Source organism: Syngnathus floridae, chromosome 2 (genome assembly GCF_059516105.1).
Source record: "Syngnathus floridae isolate MCC-2025c chromosome 2, RoL_Sflo_1.0, whole genome shotgun sequence".
Taxonomy (NCBI): Eukaryota; Metazoa; Chordata; class Actinopteri; order Syngnathiformes; family Syngnathidae; genus Syngnathus; species Syngnathus floridae.
The window spans coordinates 27,479,457-27,492,207 of NC_142414.1; the positions used below are offsets into that span (position 1 = coordinate 27,479,457).

At 44.4% G+C, this 12,751-nt stretch overlaps 1 protein-coding gene across 14 annotated transcripts in view; it reads right to left on the minus strand.

Annotated features, from left to right (window-relative positions):
• LOC148403007 (neural cell adhesion molecule 2-like) overlaps positions 1-12,751 on the minus strand; it is a 177,873-nt gene that overhangs the window by 58,856 nt on the left and 106,266 nt on the right. The gene's annotated exons all lie outside the window — the stretch shown is intronic.

Genomic DNA, 12,751 nt, shown 5'->3' on the forward strand with positions numbered 1-12,751 from the left:
CTCTTTCTACTTCCAATGTCAGCTGTCGCTTCTGCTTTTTTTGTCGAAGCCTGATTAACCCAGCGACTCCTTTTGTTTTATTTTAATTTATTTTCTTTGATTTCACACAAATCAAAACAGGCGTCGTCGGGAACCAAGTGAGCACCGTAACCTTGACGTTATTGTCACGTTAGGAAGCGGCAAGATAATGACAGTTATTTTCCCCAAATAGCCTTCCGTCAAACACTTAAACAACGGACTCAGCATCGTCGGCCGTCGTGAAATCAACCGCAAGAATGGAAAGAATTGAGGTCAGCGATTGCTCGCCGAATGAACTTCTAGATGTTGAAGGAATTTGGAGCCAATGTGAGGACACGCACTTTTCACCCCGTGGAAGACGCACGCACGCACGCACAATTCCTCTTTATCCTCCATCGCAAAATTCCTCGGCCAGCTCGAGCGGAGCGCCGCATCAGAAAAATCCCATTTGCTTGGATATTGTGTTCATATTTATGGAAACCCGAGAAGCCCGGAGCCCGCAGGTGCACGATAATGCTTTTGTCCCAAATTGAGAATCCATTTGTTTTTTGGTCTGCCTTGCCTTGCCTTGCCTTGCCTTGCCTTGTTGTTCTGGCAATCCCACTGTACCTAATCGAATAGTTATTTTCCATATCTCTGCTCCATGACCATTTGTGTTTCTCAGCAGCGTTTGATTTTCTCACCCGCATGTGGCCAACATTGGTCATTAGCGAGCGCTTTATCTCATATGTTCATGAATTCTTTTACCGTCACGGGACTGATACCTTCAAACTGCCCAAAAATGAATAACCCAAAAAAAACCCCCATGAATTGCATGTCTCGGGACGATTACTTTTCCCACTGATGTTTGTCTTTTTAATGGTCGGAAGGGAAAAGGAGATGGGAGGCCTGACAGACTCGTAAAAAACAACACAGTTGGCTACAAATAATCAGAAAAAAAAAAAATCATCCGATGGGGTGGGGGCAGGGGAGGGGGGTTACTTCCCGCCATTCACACAAACATCGATTCTACAGAGCAACCACGGCGGGAGGAGGAGGTGGCGTGGACTGACTGAGAAGATAGATTCAGTAATAAAAGCAAAAGGGCTTCCAGGCAGGATGTGCTAATCCGACATGTGCAACAATCCATTTTTCAAGACAAACGTATTGAATCCAACATCAAAGCCTGCAGCGCTCCGATGCAAATTGCACAGCAACCTCAAGTGCTCGCTAATAGAGCTGACGGAACGGGCTGTATTTTCTCCGGGGGTCATCCACCATGACGACCTTCTGAAGCAAGTCAGCGCTCACGATAACTCTGTGTGTTTGCTTCTTCTGTTGACAAAAGACTACGCAAAGTAATAACCTGTAAGTTTGCTATCTCCAGGCACAAGAGCCACAAAACTCTTCTTATATCCGCCGGGACCAAGCGTGTTGTTTTTAGTAGCAGGCTACTCAGACTCACTTTGACAATTGCGCTATTACAAGAGTCCCCAAGTACACTCGTAAAAACAGACTTTGACTTCTTGTGAGCACGAGAGCGCAACATTGTGTTTGTATTTCCGAGCAAATGCAAATTTACAAATTTCCATCTCAGTGCGCAAAGAGAGTTCTCCTTCTGCTGGCTACCTCCATTTTGCGGGCGGAAAAGAACACAGGAGGCCGACAGGTTACGATCTGCTCGTATTCTGCCGGTGGCGATGGCGTTGCCATTATCTAATCCCCGCAGATGCGTTCAGGTACAAAGAGGAGGTTAGCGGTTGTCCTCCAGCCTGGAGAAAAGAGGCTATGAGGTGAAAGGAGCAAATGTCCGGGTCTGGCTTGCAAGCAAGAGGTCGCAGCTTAGCCGGCTCGTAATTGGGAAGGTACATCCCGTGATAAAAGCGGAGTCGGGGCTGTTAAGTGGTCCGCGGGTAAAATTGAATTATTCCTACTTCCTCTGGAACCTTCGAACAACGGGCCTCATTCACGAATATCGAGTGGACGTGCAACAGATTCATGGCCGCTTTTCTTCTTACCACAACGCATGATAGGGAATCAGAATTCGTTCTAAATGTTGAGCTCATGCCCACGCACTGCAGCCTGCATAAACTCGATTCGTTATTCCCTCAAAAAAAAAAAAAAAAAAACAACAACATTTGATGCATATGAGGCGCGCGAGGTGTTTTTCTTTCACAACTTTTGCACACTTTCACCTATTTTCTAAAAATAGACAGAAATACAGAAACTGAGAACAGGTCATTATTAATCATTAAAATGATTTCTAAAATGAAAAAGTGGCACAAAACACAGGCAAACAAATATACTGCTGAGAATAATAACAATGTTAAAAGAAAAATCCCATTTTAAGTCACAATAACAATAGTGAGAAAACAAAACTCAGATCATTAAAAAACAAAGTTCAAAACAGTTCAACCCTACACTGGTACCTTAACCTTCGAGTGCTAAAATGTACTCCTTTTTGAGCTTTTTTTTGGGGGGTCTTGATTTGAGAACATAAAAAAAACAAAAAAACAAACAAAAAAAAACCCCGACACGTACAACATGGTGACAGCAAGCAGCAGTTTGTCATATTTAATGAAAAAAAAAGCCAAGTGCTAGCTTCAAGTGGGTTATTGCCACTCCCAGTTGGAAGTTTTCTGTAAACTAAATATGAAATAGATTTACACATTGTGCTTTTAAAACAAACACATACATATGCCAACGAAAGCAAGATGGGCTAACTAAATGCATCACTGTTGCAGTGGCGTTTTCATTCCGGCAAGACATTTTGGAATTCAAAATGGGACAACGAAAGGTGTATACAGACAATACATCACAACTCAAAGGCATACTGTGTCCTTGGCAAAAAAAATAATAACCGTTACTATTGTGCAGTTGTACATTTCTATTTAACATAGCATAAATGAGCAGCTTAATGAATTCATCATGCGGCACGAACCGTTGAATTCATGATATTCTATGACTGCATGTTTTTTCTCCACTACAATTCACTAGAGTTCATATTCCAAACCATTTCATTGTGGTGAGGAATGGATAACCATGTTCTATTGTTTCTTTCAATGGGAACATACGACGACGGATTCAAGTCGTCATTTTACAAGACTGTAAAAATTGATGGCAGCGTTACATGTGTTTGAGTCATGCTTTAAGGACTTACGATGGATGCCACAGAGTTGACATGTAAAATGACTTTTTATTTCTTAATCCATCTGTTGGCTTGTTTGCAGACGACTTCCTGCTTCCTGGGGGATAACAAACAGACGGGTGGTGCCATTAGCATTTCCAGAGAGGCGAATGGCTCGATTGATGCTATTGGGAAAATTGCGGAATGTAACTTTTCAAGCCGCTGCAACGCAACCCATTGGGACGATGAGTGAAAATCTCCGTGTTTTATCCACTTAACAAACGTGTCGATTCATTCCCCGTTGAGTCAACGAATCCTTCTCTCATCCACGCCGACCCCGCCCGTCTTTGGCTTCATTGTAGCTCTTTACTTTCTATTTGGAATGTATTTGTATAATGTGTCTCTTGCTCACCCTCTGACAGAAGCCGCCGCCACCACCACCACCACCACCACCACCTGTCGCCGTGACTCGGCCGAGCAACTCGGCTTGCATTGGGTGCAATGGTGTCCGAAATATCCCTCAATGAGCTCTTTCCTCTGACATATCCGAAACGCTTGCAAATGATGGCCGCACGAAGGATACAAATCAAAGCAGACGTGACATTTGTTTTGTTCAGTTTCGACATTTGTGTCTGGTCGGCGAAAACAATTGTTTTGGTTTATGGAGATTTATGACGACTGAATCATTTACAGACAAATGACATGTGTGAAAGATTGGTGCGATACAAGCGCTATTGGATATGAAAATGCTGCTGGACATTGCCCTGGAATTTTCAAAAGTCCATATTGATTTTTCTCTGTCTATTTTCATGCATGACCACGTTGCACTTGGAAGTTGTTTGCCAACCTGTGCTCATAAATCACGTATCAAAGCATGCGCCTCGGTGGCTGACGCTTGTAATTAACGGGCCGGGAGATGGTACATTTTCAAGCGACGCTACGTGCGTATTAATCCAGCAGAGTGCATCTGAATCTTGCTTTAAGCATTTGAGGAAGCATCTGTCACTGTGCTCGCATGCCAATTCTCATGCATGTGCTGATGGATGACAGCAGTGTGCGTGTGTGTGCGTGCGTGCGTGCGCGTGCGTGCGTGTGCGTGCACGCACTGCCAACAGACGTAACTTTGATGTTGTCAAAGGGAAGCATTTTTGTTCTTCTTCGCATGCGCATGCACAGTATACATCATTACGTACACCCCCACAAGGGCTCTTATGCACGACATGTGGAAATTGTAGCATCCTTATTTTGCTGGCTGGAAAAAAATACGGCGTGCAGTTCTACACCGCTGCAAACATCTTGAATAACAATGACAAAAAAAAAAAAAACTCAGACAGGAGGCAGTATTGTCTTCACAACTTTGGATACAGCTTTTGTTTTGGAGCTCATTAGACTGCGCCGGTGTGGCGAATGGAATGCAAAAAAAAAAAAAAAAAAAATTCCAAGCACACAAACAGCACGCACGAGTGTTGATATCTCCGAGTTGTATAATTGTTACTGCTGCAACTCAAAAGACAACATATCCCCCAGTTTTACAATTAGCATATTCATTATTTAACTGGGGAACAGCTGGCTAATTGGCAAATGAAATGCTTTCAATAACGTTCACATGAGAAGCAGAATTTGATTAAGCTGAATAGAGTACGGGAAGGAACGATTAAATGGCAAATGCCTGGAAAAGGAGAACTTTAAGACAAAAGTGTCATCCGAGTCTGTTGTTGTTGTTGTCGTCGTCATCCATGTTGCTATTTGGTGAGCATGCAAATGAAAGTCCGCACAAAGGCGCTCACTTACAGTCCGGCTCTGCAAAGTCACCAAGAAGACAAAAAGGCGAATCAAAGCCAGCCCAGGTCGTTGTAATAGATTGCTAAAAGCAAGTGACTCGTGTCTAAATGAGAAAGGAAGGACAGAGTGTAAAACAGCCCCACTTTCCATTTCCATCTCTGCTCGTATGACTTAATGAGCAACTAACTCCCGGGCCATTTATTGCTCTTTGTCTGATCCTGTTCAAGCATATTAAACTGTGATATGTTTGTGGCTCTTCCCCACAGAGGGACAGCTTTCATTTCATTTACAGCCCCGATGACTCATCCATCCGTGCGCGTCTTTCAATGGGTACCTAGTGGCATCTCAAACATCCATTTGTCCATGTTTTGGGGAAAATGGTGACTTGTGAGCAGCCACCAATGTGACATGTCGGCACGCTGGGCGGGAATGGACAATGTCACCCGCAAATCAAGTAGGAGATAAGTCTTTCATTCAAGTCTGTCCTGGAGCTGATGGGCCGATGGGCACATTGGGCATTTTGCTGCTGCTGCTGCTGCTGCGGCACGCAAGCAAGCAATCAATCAATCAATCACTCAATCAATCAATCAATCAATCAATCAATCAATCAATGCTGAAATAATATACTCTGAATGGTTCATGCAAACAATGAAGTCGGTATTGTATACGGTTGCTAAGATGATTTTTATTTTTAATGTTTCCCAGTGCGTAGACAATACATGCTATGCCTCATGCCGTCAATGTGGTACGAAGGTCAATTTGAAAAGAAACCAAACCATACCGAATACTAGCCGAGGAATGCTCTTCTTTCGAAGTTGTACCCGGAAGCGTGTTTTGTCGTAACGTTCAGTTTGACTCCCTTGGCGTGACAAAGTGACTTGAACAACTCAACAGCATCGTCAACTAACATTGAATCACCGATTAAGGGCGCTACGAATCAACAACTGACACCGGGCAGCCTGTCATACAAATAATCAAATAACATGTGAGTTTGACACTGTTTAATCGTGTGTATCAGTTAAGTAGATAGATCCCAGCAAATCAGGGCATTGTATTCAACATGGGTACAGAGAGAAAAAACCTTTTAAGGTTATCGACTTATTGTACACCGGCGTGTATTAGCCACGGGATTTGACGGTATATGCTTCCAATTTATTTGGGAACACTGCTTCCAATGCCCAGAGCAAAGTCTATAAAACATACTTGGATAAGGTTGGCAAAGAAGAACAGTTAAAAAAAGAAAGCTTGAAATCAACCCCACAAACATCAAACACATGACCTATCAAATGGATGGTTCTCTTTTAACAGTCGCAGCAGTCGCTCGACATCAAAACAACGCTTGCTTATAAAAGGCAGCAAGAAAAAATGTCAAGCTTTTCTGGTAAATGACACAGAGAGCCAAATTTGAGCTTTCTTTCCTTTCACTTCTCACTCGGTGTTAACGAGCTGCAGCTTCCCCATCATTATCAATGCGGCCTGATTAATTATTCATACTAAGTGTGTTATTCTGCCACATTTGCCTGCAGCTCTTCTTCCCTCACTTTTCGTTTTTGCTCTTTTTTTTTTTTTATTTGGTTGTTTTAAAATTGTGTAAACATGCATCCTGCAGGTGCATCTTGGCTGAATTGGAGCTGGTGTTTCGACACTGTTGCACATGAGCAATTCCCCCCCCCCGCCATCGTGCACAAAACATCCTTTCGATAGGGCACAAATAAGATTTTACGGGAAAAGGAAGAGGTACACACTAGCATTGCACAAAGCTTGAAAGGCTTTCAATATTACGCCCATTTCAGATATGGCGCATTCCACTCAGTGAGGGACACTATCACACAATTGATACATTTGTGAATGCAGCTGTAGTTGAAATGATGGGCGATTTTACGTACTGCCCTATAATATATAACAAGTATAGAATTCAATATTTGAAAGCACTTCGGTAGGCTCGGTGTTAACTGAACCCATCTTTGAAAGTGTCAATCAAAACGAGGCGCTACTATCTGGAAAAGCGCACGCACTTGTTGAATTGAATCTTTTTTTTGCCTCATAATGTGGCCAGTGGCTTCCTGCTTGTCAGAATTTCAGCTCATTCCAAAAGATTCTCTCTTCTGCTTTTCACCACCAACGTGGCTTTAAGATGTTTTTTGTTTCCATAGAAACCAGGTGGATTCCCACATATTCCGGTGTCGACAGACACTTTGGGAGGGAGCAATCCATCAAACGCTTCCGACTAACGACGGGCACCACAATGTGAATCGATGGCTTGCTTTCGACCGGAACTTGCCGGCCGGCTGTCAGTGTCACAGATGGACGCGGTTAGCATATACCGAAGTACGTACTTTGTCTGGCGGTGAATGTGGAGGCCGCAAATTAAAACCGCCGCCGCCGCCGCCGCGAAATGAATACTCTCATAGGAATCAAGCCAAAGCTGAAAATCGATAGCATTAGACGCGGGCGGGGTTCCGAATGAAAATGGGTCTTTATGCTAATGCGCAGGCTATAAGTTAGCGTGTTGATTGGGTTAGTATGTTTTGTAGTTATTTCAAGACTGTGGATGAGGGAGCACGACTTCATTAGAATTCTTGTTTATAATCCGGTTCGGGTTTGCCAAGCAAAGTTAGCGGAGGGGAAGGAGGAAGTCCATTTGCTTCACTTTTAAAATTGACGACACAAAATGGAGACTCATTTGCACTCAAGCAGACGAGATTTGTTTTTTCTTTCTTTCTTTATCATTCCTCACTTTTAGCCTTACTTATCAAGTCAAACACTGTTTCCAAAGCACAGCTGCTCATATTGGCAGCCATTTTCGAGCATTATGGCGAACCTTTCCAAACACACAGAACAGCGTGTTCCGTGACAGCATGGAATCTACCTTAGTAAATTAGGAGTTATCTTTCTTTTGTTAACAAGACAAAAAGGTTGTTCCGTTTCTTCAGTAAGAAGCGGTCGACCTCGCATAATGAAAAACAATCCATCAGATTCCAGGTGACCTTTATGGCAGAGAAGGAGTTAAGTCGAAGAAGAAGAAGAAGAAAAACCCCACATGCTTGCCAAAAATTGTAGAGTGAGGGTTCTGCTGTCATACCCAAGGTTTCAAAAGCAAATTAGAATTGCGTCTGTCATGGTTCGAATTTTTCGAACCTGCCTCAGGCCCAACCATTAAGCAATGTTCCACTCACATCGCCTTGCAGCTTTACAATGCTGTATTTAGCTTCCAAAGAAATGACGCTTGCTCTTGCAGTGCAAATGTTGACCATTTCTATTTTTTCCACTAAATTTGAAAATGAGCTTCTGGCACTTTTTGCAGCAAAACAAATCAATCAGAGTATGGTCAAGCTTGCGCAAGCGTTGACACATGAAATAGAAGATGCAGGTCCAAAGTAGTGCACGGGCTTTTTTTTTGTCCTCTCGGTTACCCACATTATTGAAACGTGACCCTATTTCAGTTTCGCGTGTATTTAATGGATAACAACCACATCGAGCTATTTGCTTGGATCCGCATGGAGCACTTCTCTCTCTTTCATCATCCGTAAATATCATTTCATAGCGCACGGCGGCTTAGGAGAGAAAGGCCTGGTGGATACTTCAGAACAATAAACGGAGAGAAAAGAAGAAAAGACACGCACGTCCGCATTGCTCGATTAATAAGGATCTGTGTCGCTGACAATGATCTGGATGGGTTCCGCATGAAATCTTCCGCCAGAAGACAGTCGAGGGAATACGGAATGCAAGCGGAAGACGGTCAAAATGGCTGCAAACTGGCTGTTCGTAAGTGTGTCAACTGTGATAAGTGCAGCGCCATATGCTCAAGGAAGGAGAAGCTCGCCAAAAGATGGCAAACACTCCACGGTAGATACGCCAGACGTCATGTTGTCGTTTCCTTCGCATCGATAAACAAATGCCCGCTCGCGTCCGGATCAACACAACACGACGTTGTTCTCAATTCACCTAAACGAGATACGGACGCTCAAGTTAATCTGACACCTTTACCCATTTTCATCCAGTTGAAGGCAGTTTGGAAGTCACTCATGTGATTATTAGGACATCAAATCCCTGCGCCAGAGAGCGCAAAATGCAGGTTGGATGCTGGAAGCTTTCACAAGGCTGTCTGCCACCTCCAAATGTTTGCTTGCATCAGGATTATTTGCACAGATGGAGTGGAAACACTCCCACCCACCGTGTTGAGTGACACGTGACGGCCACCGATCGCATTTCCAAAGTGATGCACTTTTTTGAGCGAGCGCCGGCCGCCTCTTCCGGCGCTGACCCCGCCCGGTCCGGTCGGCAACTTCCGACACCTCTTCTTCATTACAGGTCCTGGAAGCGCACAGCGAGCAGCCCCCCAAGGCTGGTTATGGATAGTACTGCGGCGGTAGCGCTGGCCGCTTGGACAGACTTGATGCCCGGCCGATGTGCGGGGGTGACAATTCATTAGAGTCCAGCGCTGCCACTAAATCCGCTGCAGCAAACGACAACTCATGCCTGGTGTGATAGCGACAATTTATTACCGTGGAGTATTTTTATGCTCCTGTGTGATGTGGGCATGAGAGCAGCTGTAAACACCGGCTTCTCCTAGCTAAAGGCACGTCCAGATAACAGAGCCGTTGCTTGGCAGGTTATCTCGGCCGAAGCAGGGGTGATGTACTCTATATACTACGGCAAACCAGTGTCCCACGAGTGCAAGCGCCCCTCCCTCCCTCCCTCCGCCCCCCCCCCCCCCCCCCTCTCTCTCTCTCTCGCCCAGGGTCCCGAGACGACTTCTGTTTTTGCTGATCTGATCTGCTGTTGAAATAAAAGATGATGCGCAGTAAACACAGAGAAGCGTGCAGATGCCTCGGATGGATCGGGCGCAGCGCCATAGCTAGCCTCCGAGCACCTCGTCGTAAACACTGAGAGTGGAATCAAGATAAATCACGCTGACCTTCAAAACTCCTAAAACACACACGCTTGTTTGTCATATAAAGCAAAGGCTTGCTCCGAGTGCTTCCGAACAACACCCTGCAGAATACTTGGACGAGGTGCTGCTGGCTTGCATGCTAAGCCACTTTGTTCCTTCAAAACTTCTTTGCAAGGATGTTCCATTGGTTTATACCCAGAGTAGCAAAAGCTTAACTGGTGATTTTCTGCAGTAGAGTCTTGCATCATTTACTTGCCTCATCCATCCGTCCATCCATCCATCCGTCCGTCCCTCCGTCCGTCCATCTCCTTTCTTTTCATTCGAGCAATTGACTGAAAGCGCTGGAGCGTCGCCCGGAAGCTGAACTCCATGCATAGCCTCCATTTTGTGCTTGATTTCTCCCTCACCGTGCTGCCACTCGTCCAGCTGGACAGCCAGCAAAAGAATTCATTCAAAAGCGTGATCGGTGGTGGCTGCTTTATTTAGGTCCACCTCATAGTGCTTGGCACCAAACAGGAAAAATGCAGCAGCAGTTCATTTTTCTCTCCTGGATTCTACAGCGTGGTAAAAAAAAAATGCTTCCACAATGTTTGGAGTCTTGTGTATGAGGTTAACCTTCAAAAATGCAGCTCTGTTATTGAACAGGAGCTGGCAAAAATGCACACCTTTGAACAAAAGGAGCAGAGTGGGCAACATTTTTGACCATTTGTTAGCAACGAATGACTTAATCATATGTCATCATCTATAATAGATGGAGGTACACTTGATTGGCCTTGGCAGTGGTCTGCAAGTGCCATCCTAGCTATGATGGCCCTTGTGAGCCTTTTGAAATCTTTTCAGGGTGGCAAGTCGCTGGCACGCACATGTTTAAACAGCAAACAGTGCATTGCAGAGCAAGTGATTCATCCCTTGATACTTTGTTCTGCTTTCAATTTAAACAGACCATTACGCCAGTTTATTCCAGATGAAAAGCAACACCGACAAGAAGTCATCTTCGAGAAGCGGCGGCGGCGGCGGCGGCGGCGGCAGCAGCACCACCAGCAGCAGCAAACTCGCATTGAAGTCGGAGCATGAAAGTGTGCCGTGAACATCAATGGCTTGCTGGGAAATTGCCGGGACTAGTCAGAGCTCACTACTGACTGTAAGGTTAACTATAAACAGGGGAATGAATAGAATGGATTCACTGGTGGCATAGCAGGGGGAATAAAACAGCAATTAGGGATGCGCAGGGAATACTGTAGTATCGAGAAAGCCAAAGAAAAATGGGATTGAGAGAACGACATCCCCAAGCAGATGTAGAAGTATTCCCATGTAGCAAACAACAGGCGGGATGAAGACACACTGAGACGTGATTGCGAATGGGAAAAAACAACAACAATCACTCCTATTTCAAGAAATGGGCCGTTAATGCGCCCATTTTGACTTTTGAAAACAAATTTGAGCGACGTACGAGTGCTGAATGATGGCAGTCAATTCAATTCACATACAACATTTTGAGTCTGCTCGCTTAATGCTAACACATCATGGGAAACACTAGAACTCTTCAAGCAACTGATATTTCAACTCACACACACACACACACGCACACACAGGCACACACCGACACACACACACACACACACACACACGTGATCCAAATACAAAAAAAGTCAAGCCAAGTAATTGGATTAAGAATCCAAAGAATCCCCTGGGCTCTAATATACGTATTTTGTCCACTTTCTAAATGAATTGAAACTGCTAGTTTTTATATCAAATGGTATTTTTGGGGGGAATGCATTTGCTAATTTAATTGGGGGATTTGAGGCAGTCAGCACAAGCAAAGCTGATGGGAAATTAATTCATTACTGCACAGGCAGAAGTTCAAGAAAAAAAGGGGTGGGAAAAAAGAAAAGAAAAGGGAAAAAAAAAAAAAAAAAAGACTTACTCCGTGGAGCAGTGCTGACTCATAAATCACAAGCTCCTGATGGCGTTTGGGACCGTGACCTTGATTAGAGACGCTAACCCTGCCGACCATTAACTCCCAGCCGCGCCTTCTGCTTCAGCAAGCCATTAAGCGAAAGATCCAGAAGCTGTGTGAAATGGATAGGAGCGGACCAAAAGTGACTGAAAGTCCTTGAAAAAGACCGCGGGCGCCTTCAAGGCTCTCACTTGCACACACTCGGATGAATATGAACAAATGATCCACAATTATTCGGTGGGCAACACTGATCAAGGTTGGAATGGAGATCAAGTGAAAGCTGGTGTATATTAAGAGAGAGCGAGAGATAATCAGGCTCAAAGTGCACATTTGAGTGGCTGAAGAAACGGCATCAATGTTAAACAGCTCGTGCCTGTGAACTTCAACTGGGCCCAATTCGACAGGGCTGGCTGGCTGACTTGAAGGGGGCCGAGTGATCAAATCGTAGCAAAAAAGGGACACACTAAAATGCAGGTAGGTGTCAAGAGGCTGCGTGTTTTTGGCCTTTCCCTCCTCAACACTGAAATGATCAAGATCGTCAGGTTCCCGCAGAGCTTGCTGAACTCATCATAAATAAATCCATCACTAAATCGGATACGTATATATAAAAATTAAAAATATAATAAGAAAAATGATGTCAGTTAATCCTGATACATTGGAGCTTATAAAAAACAGCCATCATCCAATAAATAAATAAAACAAAATAAATGAATAATGTGAGTTTCTTCTGCTTATATAAAAACATCCATCATCCATCTATTGTCCAAAGCAATGCCACTCATGGGTGGGATGTTGTACTGCAGCTAAGCATCTCATGCCGTTTCTTTAATCGAGGTTTTCTGGCGTCTGACCTATGCTACCCTCGCAGTCCATACTCGTAAAAGTGACTCTCAAGGATGCGTTCCACTGGTTTAGTTCCCTGTTCCCTGCCCAAGACCAAAGTTATCCGATTCCCACAGTGCTGGTCTTGATCATTTTGAAATTTACAGCTCAT